Source organism: Hippopotamus amphibius, chromosome 7 (genome assembly GCF_030028045.1).
Source record: "Hippopotamus amphibius kiboko isolate mHipAmp2 chromosome 7, mHipAmp2.hap2, whole genome shotgun sequence".
Classification (NCBI taxonomy): domain Eukaryota; kingdom Metazoa; phylum Chordata; class Mammalia; order Artiodactyla; family Hippopotamidae; genus Hippopotamus; species Hippopotamus amphibius.
The window spans coordinates 132132515-132140948 of record NC_080192.1 but is presented as its reverse complement, the minus strand read 5'-3'; the positions used below and the strand labels follow the sequence as shown (position 1 = coordinate 132140948).

The following is an 8434-nucleotide window of genomic DNA, read 5'->3' as shown; positions in this document are numbered from 1 at the left end:
CTATTTCTTCTCAACTAGTTCCCTCACATAATTGCACAGTTTCTTTTTCTAGAATCTCAAAGAAGCAAGATTGAATGAACTTAATGACTTACTTTCAGAACCACCAACAGAATGGACATCTCAAGATGTTGGCCAACTGGTATCCAAATGAATGGAAGATGGTTTGATTGGTCAGCAATGAGCTAGACTGTCCTGATGTGGCTTTGATTAATCTGCTTGAGTGCTTCTGAATATGTGCCGTCTACTTTAAGAGCATGATTTCTTATTTTTCATCCAGAGAGGATTAGTGGAGAGAAAATTAAGTTCCCTCATCTAAGTAAGTACCTCAGGAAACTATTCACCTATCAATGTATAGGAGAATTTCAGCCTGTGATTTACCCAATTTCATTAGCATTAATGCGAGTTTTGTGTGAAATCCTGTGTGAATCGTCGCTTTAGGAGATCTGTTAAGAGTTTGTTGATTACTTTTATTTTTGTAATGGCTCTGTTCTCCAGTTCCAACTTTTAACTCATTAGGCTTGCAATAGATGCTAAATTTTGGACGGAATCAGATTTGGACTTTTGAAGGTAATTAAATCCGAGCAGTATCACATAGAATGATTCACCATTGTGAATGTTAGATGCTGTTACGTGTTAGGTCCCAGATGTTCTACTGGCTTGCTGTCTATATTGTGTGAAGACTCAAATTTAAGTGTTTAGCTTTCACCTAATTATGTTATGTTTTATTACTATGTACTCATCTATGAATATTCTTACTACAGCCCTCTTTTTACTCTCGTCAATGGGAGAGAATTCTGCATGAATTAACCCACTCGGATGATCCTTCAAACACCCGGCCTTCCTTTTTCCTCATTCATAATATTTAGTGACCTTTACATAGTATGAAAAGAGAATTTGTCCAAACCTCGGCAATTATGAAAATGAAAGGGGGAATTGGCGGAGGATGGGGATGCTTGAGCGCACATGCGCAAACGCCCAGGGAGGCTCTGGGAGACCCCAGTGGGATGGGGCCCCTTGGGCCTGTGAAGCCTGTGTGCCTGAAATGAAGATGCGCAGAGAAGCCCAGCAGGAGGGGTATCCCAAACTCTGTCAGGTCCTGCTGCTTTCACTCCCGGAAACCTCCTTAAGACATAATATGTTCGAGAGCCCCAGAGGCCTGGGATATGAGTGTTTTGGGAATTCAGAGGAAGAAGAGAGAACTTCTGAGAAGAAGAAAATTCAGATGAATTACCTGGTGAATGACAGAGAAAGCACAGAAATCTGGTAGTATTTCTCCTTCTTTGATGAAGCATGGCTTTGTGTGTAATGAGGGATATATGTCATGGAAGAAGCAGCGGAGAATTCACAGAGATGCTGTCACATCCGGACCGTGATGCTAGTGTAAGTGAACATTCAGGTGATTGGAGCAGGATTCAGTTTCAGGTGAATTCTTTGAAATTCGAAGTTGAGTCTCAATTCAGAAGATTATAGTTTTAGTGTGGAAGTATAACTCTCAGAGGAGGATGATGAGGTATATTGAGTTCCTGTACATCAGACATGGGAGAGTGATACAGACTCACTTGAAGAAGATCCTGAAATGTCCTTAATTGACTGCTGGAAGTGTACTTTATGAAAGGAAATAAACCCTCACCTTCCACTGCCTTGCAGCAGATATTGGACCCTTTGTGAGAATTAACTTCCTGAAGAAAAAGGAAAAATGTCAGAGAAAGCCAATCTAGAAAACTCAATGCAAGGAGAAGAGGGCTTTGAGTTTCTGATTGGAAAAAAAAAAAGCTACAGTGAATAATTTCAGTCATATGTTGAAGAAAACAAAAAAATTCCTCTGAGCCGCCCAGTCCCAAGAAGGTGAGCACTATTCTCAGGCATCGACTCTAATAGCATCACTTCTAACAGCCAGGAAGATGTCAATGAGTCTGAGAGGGAAGAAGCACAGGACAAAGAGGAAAATATGGAGTCTAGTTTTCCTCTTATGCCATTGATTCTCCTGTGATTTGCCACAATCCATCTAAAAATAGTTGCATCCTCCATGGCAGCACAGGACATCTTATGGCATGTTTCACGTGTGCAAAGAACCTTTAAAAAGTAGGCGAGATGCGTAACTTCTAGAGATCTCCTATACAAAATAGTAGACAACAATAGTAAATAATATAGTATTGTGCACTTAAAATATGTTGAGAATAGATCTCATGTTAAGTGTTCTTAACACACACATACACACGTGCACACACAAGAACACAAGAAAATTGTTGGAGGTGATGGATTTGGTTAGTATCTCGATCGTGGTGGTAACATTACAGGTAAATGCTTATGTCCAAACTCATCAGAATGCATACATTAAATATGTGCAATTTTTTGTATATCAATTATACCTCAAAAAGCTTTGAGAGAGGGCTTCCTAGGTGGCACAGTGGTTAAGAATCTGCGTGCCAGTGCAGGGGACCCTTGTTCAATCCCTGCTCCAAGAAGATCCCACATGTGATAGAGCAGCTAGGCCCGTGAGTCACAACTATTGAGCCCATGTGCCGCAACTGCTGAAGCCCATGCATCTAGAGCCTGTGCTCTGTAACAAGAGAAGCCATGGCAGTGAGGAGCCCACGCACCACAACAAAGAATGGCTCCCACTCTCCACAACTAGACAGAGCCCATGTGCAGCAACAAAGACCCACTGCAGCTAATAAGTAAATAGACAGATAGATAGATAGATAAATTTATTAAAAAAAAAAAGCTTTGAGAGAGAGAGGTAAACCCTGACCATTATGAAGAAAGCTAATTCAAATGATTCTGCTAATTTATTTCCCCTAGGTGATGTATCTGTAAAAATAGCATTATATATTTCAAGCGATATAATCCTAAACATTTAGACTAACATAATATGTGTTGCTATTTTTTTACATATATCAAAGCAAGAAAATATCTCAGTCCACGTATATTTTTTCCCTTAATAATATAATTTACCTACTTTGGGGGGATAGTGAATATTTACTATCATTTAGGAAAATGTAACTTCTGTTTATATTTTATATTTGGATTTTAATAGAATTTGAATGCGATATACAGTTCATTACCCCTTTATGTTTTAAATCTTACCTACTTTCTATTCAATAAGAAGTATCTGAGAGAGATATATATGTATATTATATATATATAGTATTTAAGTGTAATTTATTTAGTACTTTTCATGTAAGGAGAAGAATTTTGTGTGAAATATTTGATATTAATATTTTAGATACCCTTTAATCTTGTGATTCTTAGTGTCTCTGCTCTTTCAGAGCCTCTTAAAATACTCTTTCATGATAAAAAATAAATTTGTAGTTATATTTGGTGCTATATAATTAAATTGTACTTCTTTTTCTCCAGGCATTTTGGTCTATAAAGAATTGGTGGTAAAGATGTTGTTGATTGAGAAGTCTTTGAGAATAACCATAATTTATCCATAGGACAAAACATTTTAAGGCTCCATAGTAGAAAATGTAGCTGTCCTGTTGGGGGGCGGTATTCAACTCTGTTTATCAGGCCCTTTTGCAACAATTGATTTCAGCATTTAGTTGGATCTATCGCTTCCTCTAAGTTAAGAAGAAATCTAAGACAGTTTGAAGTACCTTCTCAGTCTGGGTTCCATTGTTCCTGGTAGTTTCCTAAGTTTCAGACATTTACTTAAGGCTAGTTCTAGAAAACAGTGAATTCAGAAAGATGAATTCATAAATGTGATAACAGAAAAACAATGTTCATTTTAAAAGTAGCCAGAAAGGTTGTAACTTTTTTTCTAAATTATCTAAAAATTATGCATCACTTTTCTTCAAGAAAGGCAGGGTCAGAACATAGGATTCTAAAGTATCTCTCAAAGTGTATACATTAACTTTTTGATTTATATTTAAATGTGAATAATATTTGAAGCAAAGTAGTGTAAATTACCATTTTTATTTAGGTTCCAGTGTTTCTCTCCTGTGTATGACATGTGTACATAACTTGGAAGAGGACAATGAAATCAACTGAACTGTAAGTTTAGAATAGAACCAAGGGGTCATTTTGCACAGCAACTGTGCATGCTGGTCACTAACAGAATATTGCTATTATAAACTTCAAAAAGAAAAATCACACACACACACACACACAGAGGACCTACCATATATGCATATATAAGTAGGAGACAAATGGCTGAAGAGATCAGTCCTTGGCCAAAGAGTGATCCTCAAACACAGTAGGGCTTTGTTAGTTTGGAATTTATATCAAATGGAACTAAGTAGAATTTATTCCTTCTGGAGGAAGTTGATGGTAATAATGAGAATATAAACAATGTATACCCAGGGTATATGCATGCAATGATTATACTATTTATAAAATACTCATATCTGTGTGCAAATGGGCTCTCATTCCACATGCCTACGGATTACTAATGTAGTCCTGATTACATCTGAGTTTTAGTATTTATGTATTATTTGTTGATTTACAAATAAATACATGATTTATTAAGTACTCGATTAAGAAAAAACTGAAAGGGCAATTACTAATGATTATGTAAGGACAACAAGCATAAAATGAGTCACCTACCTTCTAACTCCAACCTTCCGATATACCCACTCACCCTGGTACACCCCTGGTCCTTAACTTCTGGAAAAGTTTCACTTATAAAATATAAATGCCCTAGTTTTTTAATACAACTTTCTTCCCTTCAAGTTCTCCAGTTAGTTTTATTCCCAACTTGCCTTTCATCTGACCAAGCTCTCCATACTTCTGTCCTTTCTACTATTTTAGTATCTATCTGTATGTTATTCTACTCCTGTCCACATCCTTCTCAATCTTGAATAGATTTCAAGTCAGCCCACTCTCTGATATCCTCCTTTCACTTGGTCTATTGCCATTCTCTCACATCCACTTTACAGAATAATGATTTTGGACCACACCAGTTGTCATCCTTTCTTAATCAAGAGCCGGGCTAGGTACACTGTTCATAGAAAAATGAGAGCCTCGCAAAGTAATGTTCCTTTACATATATTTTCAAGAGCATGAAATGGGTACTCAAGACACTCATGAAATGGGCGATCCTATTCTCTCACTGTCACTACACTGGTTATTTTAAAGCCATCCCCCCCAAGCCCTCTACCCACCAATTCTGTAATCTACAGGGAGCTAGTCACCTTACCTCTTATTTCAGAGAAAAATAAATGCCATTAAGATTGGAAATCTGTCAATGCCACACCCACAAAAGTAAATGAACCTGGACCCATATGTTTGTCTTTTATACTCACCACAGTATGAAACCTTTCTCCTTTGTAAGATTAATTCATTCACCTCAGTTCTGGAATCTATAGCCTTCTACTTTCCAAGAGACCTTGCTGCATTGATTGTTCCCTCTTTCTGCAGTCTTCAAAGAAAACAATTAGCTAACATGGGTGGAAAGTCTGCTTTCTCACATTTACAGATGAAAAGACTGAGACTGGGATAAATGTCCAAAGTCATGCTGCTTGACAGTGGAAAAGCTAGAACGGAGACTGAAATGTGTGACATCATCAACAGAGGAATTATTTGCTACCAAGTATCAACTGCATCACATAATCATTTCAACAGCCTCAGCCCTCTCTCAACCTAAATCAAATTCCATGACGTAATCTTGGAATCAGCGTCTACTCTTCCTGTCTCTCATTTTCATACCTCCCATTTATTCATTCGCACACAATAATCAGGCTTTACCCTACTAAGTTCCCCTGACAGCTCAGTTTCACTGTGATCATCTGTGACCTCCTTACTGTCAAAAACCACTTCTCTGTTCTGAGTCTTACTTGATATTTGATGTTTTCAATCCCTCAATGTTTTAAATTTTTTTCTTTCACTGAGCTCTGTGACACCACGTATTTTTGCTTTCCTTCTACCTCTCTGGCTGCTCTTTCTTGGTTTCTTTCATATACTCCTATTTCCTTAAATGGTTCTCAATTATTGTCAGTAGGATTTAGTCCTTGGCCACCTCCTCTGTTATGATGACTTGGATGAGTACCTGTTTTGCAGAGCTTCCCAAAAATGCAAGGAAAGTCTGTTTGAGCTCTTATTCACCATCATTACCTCCATTGTCTCACATGCACTTACAGTTTTAGAGTTTTCTCTTTTAATACCTCATATGGGCAGTGCAAATCTTTGAACTACTAATTAGCACTGAGGCTGAAGAAGTATTTTGGTGGCCACAGCCTTAAATGTGAGCGGTGCTGGCTTTTTGCTTCCTCAGTCTGCAACTGGGATTTCTGACATCCACTTCTGATGCAGCTTGATAAGCAGATTTTCACTCCTGTCTATTTCACCTTTTCATCATCTCCCTTCACTGTTAACTAGTGCTAAGATGGAAACCATTGTCATCTGCAGCACTTTTCTGCGGTAGACACTGCAGATGACCAGATAACAGTGTGAGTTCTTGAAAATGTCTGCCAATTTGTGGGTTATAGGGACACCAGGATCATTCCCAATTTTATAGAAACTGTGAAGTGGAACTTATAAATAATAATCTTAGGAGTTTTGTGATTTAGGACTGAGGTCTGTGAATCCTCTAACTTGCAGATCTGTTCACATTTCTGACTCTTCCCCAATTTGGATCTGCAAACATCAGTGCAACAAAGGTACTCTCACTGGTAAATCAGCAATGGGTGGTGTTAACACACAGAGTTACACTAGTTTACTTAGGGAACAGATGGCTTCATGGCCAGCCTGAACCTGTTTACTGGCAAATGGAAAACAGGTGTAATCTCTAGTAAGCAAGTGCTGGGATATAACATCAGTAAATTTTGCTGGCAAGTTCTTGAATTCATCTTAACCTAAAGGCAATTATTGTATTCAATGAAGAAAGGGTCTAGGATAGAGTGTACTCTTATTAAGTTAGATATCTTTGCCCATTTTCTGCCCACCCATTATCTTTTATTCCCCAAGGTACTATTGTAGTCACTACAGAACAGAGACAGGTGACTGAGGAAGAAAGGAAATGTTAGTTGAAATTCAAGAGGAAAGTACAGGCTAAGGCCCCAAAGCCTAGTGTCCCAGGTAGTCTGCCATGGACCTCTGTGCATATCTGTATTACTGCGCACGGCACAACTAACTTTTCAGTACCCTGTTCTAAAGAGCAAGATCTTTAGGAAAGAAAGGGGGGAGTATTTGTTTACTAGTCTAAGTAAACCACAGTGTCCAATATTGTGCCTAACCCACAGTAGTCAATAACTGTTTATACCCTAGATTCACTAAATAAACCTTTGCAACCAACAAGAAAGCCTCAATGGAGTATATGTCTTCTCAGGAAATAATAGCAACAATTTTGACCATATTCCATTAAAGGCTGTAATTTTATTATTACATCCAGATGAATTTCAGATATGAAACTTTTCATATAATGATAATATCCTACTAAAATGTTAGACATATTGGGTCCATTCATTACAAAAATTTTCGTGAAAGAAACAGGGAAAGTAAAATACAGGTCAGATCCATAATAATACCTTTATATCGCACACACCAAGGTGTAAATTTCTGGACAAGTCTGTTGCTGCCATATACCATTTATTCCTACATACCAGCTTCAATCCCACAGCTGAGTCAGATATAAGATAGGTCACGATCATTCACAGTATAACCTTCCCAGGTTTGTTCTTTTTTTCCATGCTCTCAAGATTTTACACACATACACACACACACACACACACACAGATGTATATACACAGATATATATATATACACACACACATACACACATACAAACATACATATGCACACACAGATGTATACATACATATAAATGTTTATGATGTGTGTGTGTGTGTATAGAACATTACGGAGGATGTAAAACAGCACCTAGAACATGAAATTCAATTTGGAAATAAGCATCAAGATTTCCCTCAAATACCCATGTGTTTTAATCCTAGAATTCTATGTCCAATAATTTATTCTATAGCTATTGAGAAACACAGTAAATATTGTATGCAATAGAAAAATGGGTAAATATATGCTTAATAATTGTCTATTTAAATATAATATACTCATATTGTCAAATATTATTCAGTCCTTCCCAGAGATCACATTTCCAAAGAACATTAAAAGTGCAAGAAAGGGACTTCCCTGGATGCCAAGTGGTTAAGGCTCCACCTTCCAATGCAGGGGCTTTGGGTCCAATCCCTGGTCAAGGAGCTAAGATCCCACATGCTGTGCAGTATGGCCAAAAATTTTTTAAAAATGCAATACCCATAAGGTAATTTTAAGTGAAAAACGCAGCATATGGAAGTGCAACACATATAATTGCAATGGTGATGACTTACGCATTATATACATTTTAATTTTTCCTACCTTTTATACTTTTTCTGTACTAAAAGGTGTTTTATTTTTATGGTCATAAAAATTAAGAGGCTTGTAAGGAAGATTTTCAGAAACAGCTAATAGAATGGGATCTAATAGGGTTAAGTGTAATGTCTAC

General features: G+C 37.3%; 1 pseudogene; it reads left to right on the top strand.

Annotated features, from left to right (window-relative positions):
* The first annotated feature begins 943 nt into the window (after nt 1-943).
* Nucleotides 944-2079, top strand: LOC130857692 (E3 ubiquitin-protein ligase Mdm2-like; annotated as a pseudogene).
* The last annotated feature ends 6355 nt before the right edge of the window (nt 2080-8434 follow it).